The following is an 18,228-nucleotide window of genomic DNA, read 5'->3' on the forward strand; positions in this document are numbered from 1 at the left end:
CCCAAGGGAAAAGATGCTATCAGTGTTTCTGAGTTTCCAGTTAATTGTGTTTACTGAAGGATACATAACATTAGAGAGCCTTGAGCCTTGGCCAACTTTGTAAAAGTAAATAAAGACAATTTCAGTCTAATGTTAGAAAACTGACCCTTGGATTATTTCTGAACTCACTTCTTCCAGCAGCCAGAACAAACCCTGATGTGGAAGATGTGAAATAAGGAGCACTGGACTCATATCTTATTATTTCAACAAATAAATGTCTTCGACTGCTGTAGCTAGAAGGCATCTCTCCTCCAGAAGACAGGCCACAAGACAGAAGAGCAGCTCCTTCCTCCTAGGGCTTGTCTGGTGACCCCTCTGCAGATCATCAGACCTAGAGTTACCTTCACAGGAGAGCCCACTGCAAAATATGTGCATTAGAAAGCAGCAGGAGCGGAGAAGTTCCATAAAGGAGAACAAGCCAGGAGCTAAGGATGACCCCAGTATAGGCTGTGCCTTCACTGAGGGACACCATCCCACAGCAGGGCAGGCTGCACAGGGACCAACTAATGGTCCATCCACAGCTCTAGGATTGATCAGGGCAGGGGATATTTAGGGAGCCCTATAAGGAGCAACAGGAGATGGGGTTAGAAATAGAACTACCTACAACATAGCTCAGGAGAGAACTAGGGCTGAGGGTCTGAGTTTAAATAGAGCTCCTGGTCCATGAGCAGAGGGTGTGAGGCTGGTTGGGGCAACTGAGTCCCGTTAGTGTCCTCAGGGCTCTGACACCACGTCTGTCCTCAGAGCCTGCTCCTCAGATCAGAGGTATCTTTGGTGGCAGAGCCATCTTTGACCTCCCCAGGAAGAGCTGTGCAGTGCTGCTCATCCCAAAGAGGAAGGCAACCATGGGGTGCTACCCAGTTTCTCTCTGGTCCTTTCCAGACTCATCCCTGTACTGCCTCGCGTTCTGCCTGGCCACACGGTATCAGCTGAGGTCCTGCTGCCTCCTCCTGTGCTTTACAAGCACATCTCGCAAATTACTTGCGGCAATCCTAACAGAGCCATTTCTGCCCAGTAGAGTCCCATTAGCCAGCAACTCTCTCTTTGTTCTCTGATTCAAACCACAAAGCCATTCGTCATGCTACATCTTCTTTCCCCATGAGTAAAAGTCAATTAGTGTTTTCAACTTTGCTCTGAAATAGCCCTGGCTCCTTCTTGCTTTTTCACGCTACCAGGAAACCATTTACAATAATGACTTGTTTGGCTGTTTAGTAGTGCTCAGTTGCAATGAATTTCAAGCTCTCTAAACTTTCCTTTCTCTGTACCAAACACCTTAAACAGGAGGCACATTTTGCTGCCAGAAATTCCAAGATTAATTTCGTATTGAACCTGTCATATGGCCATTTTTTAAATTTTACTTTTACTTTATGCTCAAGAAAATAATGATGATTTTTGCTACCACACCTAATTTTCTGCAATCTTATTTTCTTAATCCCACCTTAGTAGAGGAATAAACCCTTGAAAAACAAATGCTCCAAAAGGTCTGCGGGATAAGACCTTGTGACCTACACAGTCCAAGCACGTGCAACAACCACAGGTGGTCCTGTGGCCATCAGTGAGTTCTAGTGGGCTGTTGTGCCCCAGGGGCTCTGGCCAGCAGTGGGTGCTGTCACACAGCGCTGGCCCAGGCTCCCTGTGAAGTGACTGGCAGCAACCACGTCCAGAGCCAGGTTTCTGAGGGGGCTGAAACAAGGGGCTGTTGCACTCAGAAACAAATCAGCTCCAAACACAAGCTGCTGAGAGACAAGGTGAATTTCTTTTGCATTGGTCAGTGTTAGGATGTAATAAGGCATTAAGACTTGACCAGTGTGTAATATTTACATTAGAGCTGCAAGGGTTTTAAAATTAAAATATAGCAATGCTTCTAAAATGAAAAATTCAAAACTAGTGATTTCCATCCTGTAGATATTTTAATTTAAAGGTGTAGCTATTACTCAGAGCAAATTCAAATGAAACAAGCTTTTTTTAAGTTATTTTCCTGACTGTTTTTAATTAAAGAATATGCAATTCAATTACAAATAAAATCATATGTGCTTAGCTCCATCCCTACTTAGCAATAAATCTGCGCATTTGCTTAGATTTAATTTAAGATATCATATATATTTTTGAACCAGAGGATGAGACAAAAGGCTTGAGATGGACACACTTCTAATTTGTGGACCATAGGTCTCCTCTACTGATGCCTGTCAGTCATCTGCTAATAATTGCTTCTATTTCTAAGCAAGACTCACAGAGAATGGGCAACCTTTCTTCTGCCAGTATGATATGACACACATTTGGTTTGGATATTGCCTCTACGCTTGCTCCCAAAAGAAAAAAATCCCATCTTTCCTAAAGGCTTGCAGAACCAGCTCCTGGACTGCCCAGCCTGCAGCCAGGTGGTACCTCTCCAGTTAGGCAGTGGAGGAAGAGGTAGTCCCCGTCACACCTCTGCCTCAATCACAGTGAGAAGTCACTAATTCAGTAGGTCTGTCATACCACCCTCTCATGAGTAACACATCTGCAGCAGACAAACAGCATCCCTGAGCACTCTGCCAGTGTGGCTGAGATCTCCTACCCTACCATGGTGTCAGTGTCTTCCTTTCTACACCCTGTGAATTTCCAGACCTGGGGATATAAAAAGTCCTTCTATTTCCTCCTGGGCAGTTGGTACTGTATTATTTGCTTCAAAAGACTCACGGTCCAAAGCTCATCCACAAGCAGAGATGTGGGCTGGCCTCTGATTTCCACGGCATCCTTTCTGGTATCTCATGGGGTAAGCTGCATGCAATGCCAAGCTCCTAGTGCTCCGGTGAGTACGCTCTCTACCATCCACATCTCCCGACTGTTGGGGGCTTGCCTTGGGAAGCAACACAAGGGGGCACAAATAAAAACCTGAGTCATTTCTGGGGAGAATAGCCATTGTTGAGCTGTGACTGAACACGTGCAGGGAAGTGATTGTGAGGGTTTCACTCATCTCTGATTCAGCCTAAGAAGCAGCTGGCAAAAGTCACCCAGCCTGGCTTCAGGCCCAGCTCACACAATTAGAAAAGTATTAGTTGAACTTAATAGGAAAATCAACATTAAGCAGATAGGAGCTGCTGCAGTTGTTAAAAGACAATGTAGTGTTTTTCCCTGGCAGAAGCCCAGGCTAATGGAGGGCTTCCAGCACCCAGCACAGCCTCCAAATGAAGGCTTAATTGGCCTCTGAAGCCATTCATATAATTACAAACACTTGTAATGAAGCATGAAAAACACAAGAGCCCAAGAGTGTGACACAGAGGGAAGAAATGATCTCATCTGTCTCAGAAAATAAATCAAAGCTCCTTTACCTTCTTCCTTACATTGAACCTTCTTCCCAGCTCCTCTCTGGCCTGCAGACTCCACTCAGGTGACAATTTCCAGGGCAGTGCCAAGACCAAGGGAAAATCTAGCTTCTAACACAAGGCAAAACTTCTGCCTTCCCCTGGCTGCTGGGGACACCTCTCCAGGCTCCCACCCTCAGTGCAGTTTGGACACTGGGTGGACACTAGAATGGACTTTGACTGCCCACTGCTGGTATGCAGAGCACAGCCCTGACAGCAGCAAAGAATCTGCTTTGGCAAATGCTTTATATATATTGATACTGCTTTAACTTTAGCTAAATGACTATTCAACAGCTGCTCCCTGAAACACATGTCTCTGCCAATTACTCAGTCACAGCTGTAGCACCTGATCCGGGTAGAGCCACGTACATCCCCCCTCATACCAGGGACCTGCAGCCCCTGGAAAATGTGAGCAAACTGGTGGCGACTCCCTGGTACAACTCCCTCAGTTGCTATGATGGATTGAGCCAAAGATCAATGGGGTTTGTGCTGTTTGTTGTTCTACATCTTTCTGGTTCGCTGGGGACAATTTGCTGTCTTGTTTGTGTTGGGGGAGACCCTTAAGTCCTTTGTTGAGTTCAGATTCACAGAGTAATTGAAGCCAGAAGGGAGTCAGGACCCACCTGGTCCAACACTCATGCAAAACAAGGACAGCTTTGGCAGATCTTCAAGGATGCTTTCCATAGAGCACAGGAGCTCTTAATCCCCAGGTGTAAGAAATCAGGCAAGCAAGGGAAGAACTGGCATGGCTGAGTTGGGACCTGCTGGTCAAACTAAGAGGCAAGAAAGAACTGCACAGGCAGTTCAAGCAGCATCAGGTGTCCTGGGAAGAGTATAGGGATGCTGTCCGGTTACGTAAGGATGAGGTCAGGATGGCCAAGGCACGGCTGGAGCTGAACTTGGCAAGGGATTGAACTTGGCTAAGAATAACAAGAAGGGCTTCTACAGGTATGTCAACCAGAAAAGGAAGGTCAAAGAAAGCATACCCTCCCTGATGACCAAGAATGGCAAACTGGTAACAGCAGGTGAGGAGAAGGCTAAGGTTCTCAACAACTTTTTTGCCTCAGTCTTGACTGCCAGCCTCTCTCCTCACGCCTCCCGGGTTGAAGGACTGCAAGATGGGGACCAGCGGGACAAAATCCCTCCCACTATAAGTGAAGACAAGGTTTGTGACTACCTGAGGAACCTGAACAAACACAAGCCCATGGGATCTGATGAGATGCACCCCAGAGTCCTGCGGGAATGGGCTGATGTCGTTGCCAAGCCACTCTCCATGATATTTGAAAAGTCATGGCAGTCAGGTGAAGTCCCTGGTGACTGGAAGAAGGGAAACATCGCACCCATTTTTAAAAAGGGTAGAAAGGAGGACCCTGGGAACTACCACCCTGTCAGCCTCACCTCTGTGCCTGGGAAGATCATGGAACAGATCCTCCTAGAAGCTATGCTAAGGCACATGGAGGACAGGGAGGTGATTCGAGACAGCCAGCATGGCTTTACTAAGGTCAAGTCCTGTCTGACCAACCCTTTGGTGGCTTTCTACAATGGAGTGACTGCATCAGTGGACAAGGGAAGAGCTATGGATATCATCTGCCTGGACTTCTGCAAGGCGTTTGACAAAATCGCCCACAACATCCTTCTCACTAAGCTGGAGAAATACAGATTTGATGGGTGGACTGTTCGGTGGATAAGGAACTGGCTGGATGGTCGCATCCAGAGGGTGGTGGTCAATGGCTCGATGTCCAGATGGAGAGGGGTGACAAGTGGTGTCCCTCAGGGATCTGTACTGGCAGCAGTGCTGTTGAACATCTTCATCAATGATTTAGACAGTGGGATCAAGTGCGCCCTCAGCAAGTTTTCAGATGACACCAAGCTGAGTGGTGAGGTTGATGTGCCAGAGGGATGAGATGTCATCCAGAGGGGCCTGGATGAGCTAGAGAGGTGGGCCCATGCAAACCTCATGAAGTTCAACCAGGCCAAGTGCAAGGTCCTGCACTTGGGTCAGGACAATCCTCATTATCAATACAGGCTGGGGGATCACATGATAGAGAGCAGCCCTGCGGAAAAGAAATTGGGGGTACTGGTGGATGAAAAGCTGGACATGAGCCAACAATGTGTGCTTGCAGCCCAGAAGGCCAATCTGACCCTGGGCTGCATCAAAAGAAGCGTGTCCAGCAGATCCAGAGAGGTGATTCTGCCCCTCTACTCTGCTCTCGTGAGACCCCACCTGGAGTACTGTGCCCAGCTCTGGAGCCCTCAACACAAGAAGGACATGGACCTGTTGGAGTGGGTCCAGAGGAGGGCCACAAACATGACCAGAGGGCTGGAGCACCTCTGCTATGAGGACAGGCTGAGAGAGTTGGGGATGTTCAGCCTGGAGAAGAGAAGACTCTGGGGAGACCTTACAGCAGCCTTTCAGTACCTGAAGGAGGCCTACAAGAAAGCTGGGGAGGGTCTGTTTGCAAGAGCATGTAGCAATAGGATGAGGGGCAATGGTTTTAAACTAGAGCAGGGTAGGTTTAGATGAGACATTAGGAAGAAGTTCTTTACAATGAGGGTGGTGAGACACTGGAACAGGTTGCCCAGAGAGGTGGTGGAGGCCCCATCCCTGGAGACATTCAAGGCCAGGCTTGATGAGGATCTGAGCAACCTGATCTAGTTAAAGATGTCCCTGCTTACGGCAGGGGGGTTGGACTAGACGACCTGTAAAGGTCCCTTCCAACCCAACATTCTATGATTCTATGATCTTGTATCCTTTCTATGGATGAGGTGGCACCTGGTCCCACCAAAAGGAAACTTCAACCAGGCATGTTAGAGAGGACCTAGAAGTATTTTAAGTTAGATCAAGAAGGCTTCCTTTCTGCATATACCAGCGAAACAGCTGTGCCAGCACCACACCCAGCCTTGTCCAATTAGTCATGCCATCACCCTGACTAATTAACCTACTCAGAGCTTCGCAAAGTCACAGAAATATTGTTCATTCTTTCAGTGTCAGTTCAGATGACACTGGACCACTTCACCTTACACTTTTTCACAATATTGATCACTAAAGCCAGCAACAGGAGCTGTGTGCATGCATCACCCACACTTCTACTCCCAAAGCTCATAGCTGCTAATGCAGGGAGAGAAAAATTTCAGTTTCTTCTAAGGAGGAGAAGATATGGCATGGGGACTACCACCCCTGCCAGAAGGATAGCAGGGGGGCAAAGGTTAGCTGACTGCCTGTTGTGGGGTAGATAAGACGCTACTGAGCATCACTTTTGTTCAGGGTGGTTCTCACCACACACTTGTGATTTGAAGGCTTCACACATGTGCCCACATATACCCAACACAGTGTCCATACACAGCCACTCCTACTAGGGATGAGGAGTAAGAAATTTCTGTCCTCTTCAAGAAACTAACTTTGGCTGGACTTACTCAGCCTCCTCTTATCACTGTGGCATTCAGCTGCAATTAAACACTGAGGGCTGAACACTGCTCACTGGACATTTTTTTCATGTGACTAATATTGTTTGCCAACAACTTGTGTCCAAGAATTTGAGTCCTGTGTAGGCCAGACTGTGTCAGGAAATACCATAGGACAGTCTCACATCTAGCACTTGTGATCTTAGGATGCACCAGCTGGTCTGCTGAAGCAGGTGGTATTCAAGCAAAGGGGGAGCATCCTATCCCACCTAGGAAGATGGTGATTAACAAACTACAACTTCCCTGGCACAACCTAGGCACAGCCAGCCCCAAAACCATGAGTTTTTCCTTGCTTGTACTGGGTTTTTTATCATTTTACAGCTAAAATGATAAAATTTGATCAAATCACATTTAGATGGAGCAAGACCCGACATAAGCTTAACTGCCCCCAAGTGATGACAAGCAGAAAGTGCAGATAAAGAAGTCACCTGGAAAGCACGTTTTGCAGAAGTCTGAGTGAAACTTCAGAGAGGCTCACCTATGCAAAAGAGGCCTTCCCTCACCTGTTATAGGCTCAAGCCTGGGGTTTCACTTTGAAGTGTCTGCTCTGGTTCTGCCCCAAGGGCTTGCTGGGGTTCCCTGTTTTCAGCTCTGCTCAGATAACCATCACAGTCACTCAGGCTAAATGAATACAGCATGGCCAAGCGCAGAGGCAAAGCAGTGACAAATGATTCTTCAGCAGCCAGAAAAGGACCCCAGCTCACACTCCATCTGTTTTTTGCAACCGAGATTATGCAGGTTCCTGCACGCACTCAGTTACTAGATAATGACCCCAGGTGCAAACATCAAGAGAGTAGTCGTGTCTTTTGCCACGTCTGCACAGCCCTGCCACAAAAAGAGGAGAAACAAAGACAAACAGGGTGTGTGCCCTCAACACAAACAGGGATTTCTTACTGATTTCTGTCATTGGAAGAGGGTGACCAGGAAAGCGGCAGCGCATGATCTCCTGGCTCTAGATACTAGAGATTCATCAGAAGCCACAATGTACAGGTTGAGTAGGTGTTAGATAAGAACATCCTGGTCAGCCTCAGAAGGGAGAGAAGGGCCTTTGATATAGGTGACCTTTAAACTAAGGGTTGACGGTCGAGTTTGCAGAGCCAAAGGAGCCTACCCCTCTTGCCCCCTAGGTGGCTGACGAGGAAGTTCACATGGTGGGTGGGGTGACTTCTGTGAACCAGATTGCAAAACGGAGGGTGCCTGAGAGGCCTGGCTCCCACGTGAGCTCTGCCACAGCTCACGAGGTAGATCATCAGGGCACAGGGGCTGCAAGCTCCAACCTGAAGCCAGAGCTACAGTCAACACAGGGCCTGTGCACCCACGTAGGCCACTCAGCTGTCCCACCAGGAGACGCAGCAGAGACCTGCATAGACACAGGCTCTCCCCCTCGGCTCCCACCTTGGCCTGGCTCCATTCCACTCTCACTAGCTAGTCCTTTGCTGGCTGCAGGGCTGGCGCTGCTCACGAGAGCTCTAAATCTCGGGGGAAACTCCCAACAGAAGAGGATGTGACTAAATTACCTCCAAAAAAGAAATATGACGTGGGTAAGGAAGGGAGGTAAGTAAAATGCGCAGTGGAAGCAGGACCAGGGAGCCAAGTTTGCCTGTCCTTGGTCACAGCTAACCCAGGACAGGGTAACTGTGTCCACAAGCATCAACAACTGATGGAGCAGGGGTCCCTTTCACCCACTCGCTGCAAGAAACCCTGCGGCTGGAACATTATTTTTATAATCCTAATGCGATCCACGGCTCACCACCCCCGTCTCCTCAGCCCGTGCCCCGCTGCTGCTCCCTTTGCCCAAGCAAGGATGAGGAAAGAGGGGAAACACCAGAGGCCGCGCAAAGGGCGACGGCTTCACAGCCCAGCCCCGCCTGCACCACGAACCGCACCAGCACGGAACAGCCGCGCCAGTCGCGGCCTCTCTGGGCCCTTTCGCACTCCCGGGGCGGGCCCGGCAGCTCCGGGGTCGGGCCGTGCCCCGAGCGATGCCGGGAGATGTAGTCCCGGGGCCCTCGGGTAGGAGAGGGCCGCGCGGGCCGCCATGTCGCGGCCGCATGGCGCCGGGAGGTGGGGCCTCGCCGGCTTCCGGTTGGCAGAGAAGCTGACGCTGAGTTAAAAATCCACAAAATTGGGCGGCGGTGATGGCCTGCTCTGAAGCCATAGCAATGGGTATAGAAAATCCCTAAAACAAAAGGCCCATAAATATAAATAATCCAGTCTCTAAATTAGTCATTGTTACAAGTTGGGCCTCAACAGCATGGAAAGTTGAGCAGTAATCTAGCGGTAGCTGGCAGGGTGAAGATATAATCTCTAGTTACCTTAGATAATTTTAATACTAAGAATCACACATCTAGGAGGAGATTTTATATGTAAATGGATGGCAACCTTAGTGTAACGAGCCAGACAGAAACTGGGACATGCGCAAATGATTTTTTGTTACATAATTATAAGTGACCAAGCAGCTATTTTGCTTCGTTACTTGTTTTTATATAAAAGACCCTATGTGTTTCCTGACAGGTGTGTTGGCTGCCTTAGATGCCCAGCACCCTATTCTGAAACACTGAAATAAAGACGAGTATCTCGGTTCGGTTTGTTGACTGGCTCTCGCACACCAGGTGAAGAACTCTTTATTTTTAGGGACAAGGGTTTCCCCACCATCCCTGTCAGCAAACGTGACCCCGTGGCCCAAGCCACTTTGTGTGCCGTGCTGCTGAATGACACCCGGCGTCCCACGGGGGCGGCAGAGGCTAAAACAACTAACTCCTTTCACCAGAGAACCTCTGAGGCAAAATATTTGCAAAAGATCACACTATTTCACTGATTCTTTACAAATGTGTTGCTCTGTATATTGCTACTCCAAAGTGAACAAAACCAAAGCAAGCCCCCCTCAGCTGGGCAAAGCCCAGCGTTAGGTGGGACGGACAGAAGGACGGCGCCAGCAGAGAGAGATGCACGCAGCTCTCACGCACAGCCCATCGGGATTTCACTGGAAAACACCTGTGACGTTGATTTCCAAGCAGGGCCACTCACGTCCCCCTTTTTTGAAGAAATTTTTGTCAGAAATTTTCCAACAGCTGTGGCCATTGCACTGTCAGCCGACATCGCTTGAGGTGCCTTATTTTGGTGTTGGAAGACCTGGATGTCCATTGGGCTACTCTTACCATCCGTCCTCTAGGGAAGATACATAAACACCATCAGGATTGGGGCATAATTTGGTCATTAAAAAGCAAAGATTTTACACTTGGAGACCGTTTGGGGGGGGGGTGGGTTGGAGAAAAAAGAAAAAAAGTCTTACTTAGCCTTACTGACAATCTCTAAAGTTAGGATTTGAAAGGCACTTGTGACTCAAGCAAAGCAGTCTGCAGAACTTCCCTAGGAATTACAAAAAATTAGTTGTGGTCATTGTGAATTGGAATGGAAATTATTTCATACATGCCACAAGGACACATTTCAGACTAACAGTTTCTATGCTCAGGCAATCTAGGCCGGTTGGCAACAGATGAAATGCAATATTTGTATTAGATTTGGTGACCATAGCAATATCAGAATTATTACAATTTTTATGTTTATCAAATTGACAGTGTAACCTGATAAATGATCACCTGTTTTTACTCAACAGAGAGACTAGAATAGCTTGCTTCCCGGTGTGCATACCGAAAGTGCAAATATCACATTTCCTCTGTTTTGAGGAAGTATTTTTGGTTAGCTTTGCAAAACTTTTTTTTTTTTTATTCCAATTATTCTAGCTGTGGCAGAAAAAGTCAGATGAGAAAGACAGGAGCAGCAGATTGGACCTGATGAGAATCAGGTTTATATGCTGGTGTGAAAACCAGAGGTTGCCAAGGTCAACATTTGCAAAAGTTAAGGAATACGTCAAATCAAAACTGTAATAATGAATCACATCATGAATCAGGGTAAAAGCCAGAAACACTCAAGAAATGGATAATGCCCAAATGGCAAGGTCTTTTGTCACAAACATGACAGCAAGGGTAACAGTGAGGAATCCATAAAATCCATACTATTGCCTAGACTTCAGAATGAAGAGTGGGTTCAGTTCTTTCTTCAGTTGCTGCTCACATCTGCCATGTCCCAAAATGTCGCAGATCTTAGCGAGATCATAGAATGGTTCGGGTTGGAAGGGACCTTAAAGATCAGCTAGTTCCAACCCCGCTGCCAAGGGCAGGGACACCTCCCACTAGACCAGGCTGCTCAAAGCCCCATCCAACCTGGCCTTGAACACTTCCAGGGATGGGGCAGCCACAGCTTCTCTGGGCAACCTGTTCCAGTGTCTCACCACCTTCACAGTAAAGAATTTCTTCCTAATATCTAATCTAAATCTCCCCTCTTTCAGTTTGAAACCATTACCCCTTGTCCTATCATTACACTCCCAGATAAGGAGTCCCTCCCCATCTTTCCTGTAGGCCCCCTTCAGGTACTGGAAGGTCGCTATAAGGTCTCCCTGGAGCCTTCTCTTCTCCAGGCTGAACAACCCCAACTCTCTCAGCCTGTCCTCATAGCAGAGGTGCTCCAGCCCTCTGATCATCTTTGTGGCCCTCCTCTGGACCCGTTCTAACAGGTCCATGTCCTTCTTGTGCTGAGGACTCCAGAGCTGGACACAATACTCCAGGTGGCGTCTCAGGAGAGTGGAGTAGAGGGGTAGAATCACCTCCCTCGACCTGCTGGCCATGCTTCTTTTGATGCAGCCCAGGATGCAGTTGGCGTCCAGGCCCGCAAGTGCACATTCCCAGCTCATGTTGAGCTTCTCATCAACCAAAACCCATAGGTTCATCTCCTCAGGGCTGCTCTCAAGCCATTCTCTGCCCAGCCTGTATTTGTGCTTGAGATTGCCCTGACCCAGGTGCAGGACCTTGCACTTGACCTGGTTGAACTTCATGAGGTTCACACGTGCCCACCTTTGAAGCCTGTCCAGTTCCCTCTGGATGGCATCCCTTCCCTCCAGTGTGTTGACCGTGCCACACAGCTTGGTGTTGTCAGCAAACTTGCTGAGGGTGCACTCAATCCCACTGTCCATGTCACTGACAAAGATGGTAAATAGCACTGGCCCCAATACTGACTCCTGAGGAACGCCACTCGTTACTGGTTTCCACTTGGACACTGCGCCATTGACCGCAATTCTTTGAGTGCGGCCATCTAGCCAGTTTCTTATCCATGGAGTGGTCCATCCATCAAATCCATGCCTTTCCAATTTGGAGACTAGGATGTCATGTGGGACAGTGTCAAACACTTTGCGTAAATCCAGGTAGATGATGTCAGTTGCTCTCCTCTTATCTACCAATGCTGTGATCACATAGTCTCCAATCCACCACAGCAAATTCATCAGATAAGATTCTGTGCATGACTGAAATTAAACATCCGCATAAGTACTTTACTAGAACAGACGTTTACTATGCCTGAAACTTTTCTGAAGGCTTAATGAGATTCACCACCCTCTGCATAAGAGATTTAGAGCAGACTGGAAGGACAAAAAGGAAACTACTAGTGCAAAAGTTTCATCATCTAGGAAATAAAACTGCCCCAACTTGTATTTTAGAATTTTTCCTCAATCCTCAAAAAATAGTTGAACCTTCCTGGAAAATTTTTCAGTCATTCTGAAGATTTCATACTCATTCAAATTTGACCTGGCCTTATTATTAAGTTATATCTAATTTTAGTGGGGAACTTCTTTGGGTATTTACTGAAGAGAAAACTTAAAGTAACTGATAGCTTTAAAATCTTCAGACACTGTCTTCTTTTGACAGACTTTGAAGGTAATTGAATATATTTATATTTTTAGTGAGGACTGAGAGGCTGCTTTTTCAATTTTTTTGGTACCATTTTTTTTACTGCTCTGATGAGCAATACACCATACTACTCTGTAAACCCTAGGACTATTTACATCAGCTAAATCAGGACATCAGAACAATGCATTATCAGGAAGAAGTAACAATGAATAAAACATGATAACGTATAAGCTGAAGAAATCTTAGCTGTGCTTTAAATAGGCAGAATTAGGTGTATCTGTATCAGTGCCATATTATACTGAGGGAGCACATGACGCAACACTGCAGCCATCAAGGATGGCTTTACGGTAGAATCTAAGCACTTGGGTCCTGCCTAATTTAATTCTAAAAACTTAGGTGTGACCTTCAAAACCTGTTTTGAATGCTCTCCCAGCCCTGGGGTAGCCCTCTTCCCTGCAGAGCTGCCTTTTTAATACGAAATGCTCCTTACGGCTTCCGTACTTCTGCATTGTGGAGGTTTGACAATACCTGCCCTAGTAGTTCAACCTGTGCTGCAGCATCCCTGAGATATTCCTGAATCATCTGACTGGAAAAGCAGAGTGAGGACATGCGTGACATCCAACACAAGGGCTGTGCTTAAACCACACGGTAGTTCAGTGGTAGCAGACCCAGTTCCGATGTAAAACACATTTTATTCCCTTGTCTGCTGTTGGGAATTTGATCTTATGGGTAATATTCAGTGGACCAGGGGTCAGAGCCCTCTTGCATGACTAAGCAATAGTCTTTCCATTTTGTTCTCCCGCACCTTTCACAGAGGGACCGGAAAACGCTCAGCCCAGTACTTGCTGTTGCTTGCAGTGTAAGCATGGATTGATAACGTCTTTCTCTTGGAAAAAAAGCAGGCTGTCATGTGAGGAATCCCTGCGGGTTTCTGTAAAATGGAAATAAATCCAAGAGGGCATAACTCCAGTAGGATATTTTGGGCAGGATTTAGAGTACATTCCTGCTTTCAACAATTCCCGTGAATACCACACTAAAAAAACCCACATTTTAAAAGGCATGTGAGTGTCCTAGGTGAGCACTTGCGGAAGCAGGTCATTAAAACGCAGCTGTCTGACGGGCACTGATGTCATTGCTATTCATTTGTGGAGATCTAGTTGTAAACACCGAGTGGTTCAACTGAGAAACCAGCTTCCTGTAGATTAGTTGTGACAGTGATGTATGTAATATGTAAATAGAACTAATCAGAGATGCTGGCCGTATAACCATGGGGCAGGCAGGAAATGAATATAGCTGAGAACTTTGCAGACTCACTTTCTTATTTTGACCTTTCAAAAGAATAAATAAATGAATTTAGTTTAGCACAGATGTAAACATTTTCCTCAGCCGAAGTTCTGCAGAAATTACAAAGATTCCCAAGCCAGCCACAAGCTGGAGTTTTCATCACAGATGCCTTCGGAAATTCTTCTGAAGTCCCTGACTGACAGGACCTACAGACTCCGAGTGCAAAATGTTACATTCCTGTTGTCAGTGATCCATATCTGAAGTAATGCAATATTTGTTTCCTTCCTTTTAAACAGCAGCGACAAAAGGGGGGTTTATGTGAACTATGTGTAGGTGTTACAATGCTTCTCTTCCACTAACTCTGAGGTATCCCACGTGCCAAGATCCTCCACTCGGATGAATAAAGAAATTCACTGAATTAGCAGACTGCAAGCTCCTCTACTTGAGATTTACGATAAAACTATTTTCCTTTCGGTATTGCTTCACGAAGCAAAAATGGGTTTTTATCTGAAGATAAACAAAACAACCGTATATTGGATCATATCATTATTAAACTGTAGGTCTAATTATGGTTTCCAATAAGAAATAGATGACATAAATATTGAGAAGTGATAAATTGTTAAGAAGTTACTGAAAAGCGGCAGAATTCTCTATTAAAGCCAAATTAATTCAAAGCATGTAATTTTAATTTTCAGCTCTTCAACTCCCTTTACAGGAAAGAGAAATATGGAAATATTTTTCAGTCCATGCTCTTCAGTGAAATTTATTTCCGTGCTTATTCTTCACAGGACAGTAGAGACCTTGTTGCTTTTTTGTTTCTTCCCACAGAGGTGACTATCTCTTTCCTTCATCAGAAACTAAAACAAACATAAACCCACAAAAGCCGTACTGGTAAAAGTGGGTTTGAATAAGAACAGTGGCGGAGCTCAGTTGTGGAGGAACCTGGACAGTGCTAGAATATGAGTATGGATGTGAAGGAGGCAAAGTTGACACTTAGCTGGCAAATAACAAAAATTTGTTATTTTGGTGGGATTAGTATTATTGTGGTGGGATTAGTAACAAAGGAGAACTTCACCTTGTGCACTAGTTCTTTGTGCTGAGCCAAACCACTCAATCAGGGTTTCACTTCTGTTCAGCTGAACTGAAAGTCCGAATCTTTCAGTGCTTACCTTTCAGAAAGAAATACGACATATTCGGTGTATAATGCAATCTCTTTCTTGCTAATGATATCAGTTGATATTTCTTTCACAGAGGGCAGCTGTTGGTTCTGCATAAGTCAAGCACGACTCAGTCATCAGCTGTGTTAGGACCTTATCAAACACTAGCAGAAGCCAGTACAGACACTTTTCAACTAAGGAACAGGCCCAAAGAGATCAGGACATCACTTCAAGGAACTTCCTGCACTTTGTGATCTATTCAGTTTTCCTTTTTTGTAACATAAAGATTGTTTTGAAAATACATATTCTCTATTCATCTAACTATGAAAGCTCTTGAAAAATGTATTTATTCTTTTCTACAAGTAATAAATCATTAAGTCAATATTGCTGTCACTTTGCAGACATGATCTTGATTTGAGGTCTTAAAAATCACTAGTCTCCTTCCCAAAAGATTTGTGAATACATTTCAGTGAAGAGAAATGGTTGGGAATCAGGACATTTGGTTCTCATCCCCAATTTCTTTAGAGCTTTCTAGGTCTCTAGTCATGTCTTCAACACAATATTCTGGGTCTGCTTTATATGGCTTAAAATAACTTACTCATTTTTCTATATCATCATCTTGCAGTATAGAAAATGGCCCAGAAGCACTTATAGGTTCATTAATGCCATTGCTATAGCTACTGTAGCCTGCAGTGCAAAACAGAAATACTTATTAGCACCAGCACCATTGTTGACAAAACACAGACCGATTTTGATGCAATTTGCGTACTTCAGGGCCTGGATTTATTATTAGCTTTCTATTAATGGGGAAAAAAAAGAGAAAAAGAATTAAAAAAAAAGAGATTGTTTGTAATTATTCCCTTCCTTCCCCCCCCAAAAAAATTTCCAAATGAATCCTCAGGAGATGCACATCACATTGCTGCATTTGGGACTGATACTATTGTCACAGTATAGTACACTAATATTTCAAGCATCTAAGACATAACACCCATTGCTTTAGAGTCATTTAAGAGTGGATTGGACAAGCCATTCAGATGTACACTGGGGAAAGACCATTGTTAGTGGGTGCTGAAAGAGATTATATAATGGGTCATTTCATAGAATCATAGAATGGTCAGAGTTGGAAGGGACCCTGAAGATCATCTAGTTCTAACCCCCCTGCCATGGGCAGGCACACCTCCCACTAGACCAGGTTGCTCAAAGCTCTCTGCATCTCACGAGAGCAGAGTAGAGGGGTAGAATCACCTCCCTCGACCTGCCAGCCACACTTCTTTTGATGCAGCCCAGGATGCGGTTGGTTTTCAGGCCCGCAAGTGCACATTCCCAGCTCATGTTGAGCTTCTCATCAACCAAAACCCACAAGTCCATCTCCTCAGGGCTGCTCTCAAGCCATTCTCTGCCCAGCCTGTATTTGTGCTTGAGATTGCCCCGACCCAGGTGCAGGACCTTGCACTTGGCCTGGTTGAACTTCATGAGGTTCACATGTGCCCACCTTTGAAGCCTGTCCAGTTCCCTCTGGATGGCATCCCTTCCCTCCAGCTTGTCAATTCTGCCACACAGCTTGGTGTTGTCGGCAAACTTGCTGAGGGTCCACTCAGTCCCACTGTCCATGTCACCAGCAAAGATGTTAAACAACGCCAGTCCCAATACCGACCCCTGAGGAATGCCATTCATTACTTATCTCCGCTTGGACATTGAGCTGTTGACCGCAGTTCTTTGAGTGCGACCATCCAGCCAACTCCTGATCCACTGAGTGGTCTGTCTGTCAAATCCATGTCTCTCCAATTTAGGAACAAGGATGTTGTGTGGAACAGTGTCAAATGCTTTGCACAAGTCCAGGTAGATGATGTCAGTTGCTCTTCCCTTATGCATCAATGCTGTGAGGCCATCGTAGAAGGCCACCAAATTTGTCAGGCAGGATTTGCCTTTAGTGAAGACATGTTGGCTGTCACCTGTCACCTCCTTGTTTACCATGTGCCTTAGCATAATTTGCAGGAGGATCTGCTCCATGATCTTGCTGGGCACAGGGGTGAAACTAACTGGCTATTTCCATCTGTAAGTTACAAGGTATAGCGGCAAGGCCACCATAATTCACTTCTGAGTGATGTTTCATGCTACAAATCTTTCTTAAATCAGCTTATATGAACTATTGAGGCTACAATTAACAACATGTTTCAGGAACTGAAATCATCAGGTAATAAAATTATGGCAGATGAACACAAACGGTAGTATATACACATAATAGGTGAAAAACAAAGCTCACCTGACTACCACTGTTGCAGAAAAAAGAAATAAAATTATGCATTCTATATTTATTTACTTCTTGGTAAAAGACAGAATGCATTATTAAAGACAGCAGGGGTTAAAGCCAGTTTAAAATAAGCAGGATGTGATATATAAGCTTACTCTGAAACTGAAAACGTAATTTAAAACCATAACCTTCTTTCTTAAAGGTCCTTGGGTCATAAAAGGCAGTTTTACACTGAATATTTCCCATTCAGTCTGATTTTAAAATTTGTGTCACACGTAACACATATGAGTTTTCTTTCATTTTTTCCTCTCAAAAAAAATCACTATAGATAACATCTTTTTTGTTATGTTTCAGGAATTTGGAGTCCCAGCACAGTGGGTTATTTTTAGCTCTGTTGAATATTAGTACGTCCCGTCCTCCTCAGCTCTGCAAGCCACAAGGAAAAGGCCGCGGTGGGACTCTCACCAGAACTTACCCATGTTGCAGGAGTTGCGCAGAACTGGACAAAATTGTGGGAAGGTGATGAAGTCACGTCTTCTCCCCAAGGCTCAGTGTCTTACCTGAATAATCAAAACGAGGCATTCATTCAGCTAACACTGGAGAGGTTTCTTTGGTAGATGTATTGTTCCTGTGACATCTCCAACTCAAATTCTGCTTAAGAACGAGAAACTTAATTGACATCAAGCTTGTATGTGAAGAGGTGATTTGTGGTGATCAGCCTAAAAAAAATTTACATTATGCAAACTGAAATGAGAATTTTTGGGTTATTTACTGTCAAAATTAAAAAAAAAATCACAAATTTTTGTGCTGAACTAAAGACTTGTTATCCTGGCTGGGAGATGGTAAATGAAAATAAAGACACATATATAAAAGGTGAAGGAGGAGTTTTAAGTAGACAAACTTGAAATTAGAAATAAGTGCTCATAATTTCTAAAATATGGTGCAAAAATTAA

General features: G+C 45.4%; 1 protein-coding gene across 13 annotated transcripts in view; it reads right to left on the reverse strand.

Annotated features, from left to right (window-relative positions):
* RGS4 (regulator of G protein signaling 4) overlaps positions 1-18,228 on the reverse strand; it is a 42,574-nt gene that overhangs the window by 21,315 nt on the left and 3,031 nt on the right. Inside the window, exons 2-5 of one of the 13 annotated variants that reach the window (XR_008467945.1) lie at positions 17,751-17,835; positions 14,943-17,077; positions 10,138-12,201; positions 9,450-10,013 (exon numbers count right to left, since the gene is read on the reverse strand). The gene's annotated coding sequence lies outside the window, so the exon portion shown is untranslated. Of the gene's footprint in view, positions 1-2,718; positions 2,879-3,350; positions 3,499-9,449; positions 10,014-10,137; positions 12,202-14,942; positions 17,995-18,228 lie in introns of those variants that run through there. The other 12 variants (XR_008467943.1, XR_008467938.1, XR_008467942.1 and 9 more) reach the window with 12 other exon arrangements.

Source organism: Rissa tridactyla, chromosome 8 (assembly GCF_028500815.1).
Source record: "Rissa tridactyla isolate bRisTri1 chromosome 8, bRisTri1.patW.cur.20221130, whole genome shotgun sequence".
In the NCBI taxonomy this organism is placed as follows: Eukaryota; Metazoa; Chordata; class Aves; order Charadriiformes; family Laridae; genus Rissa; species Rissa tridactyla.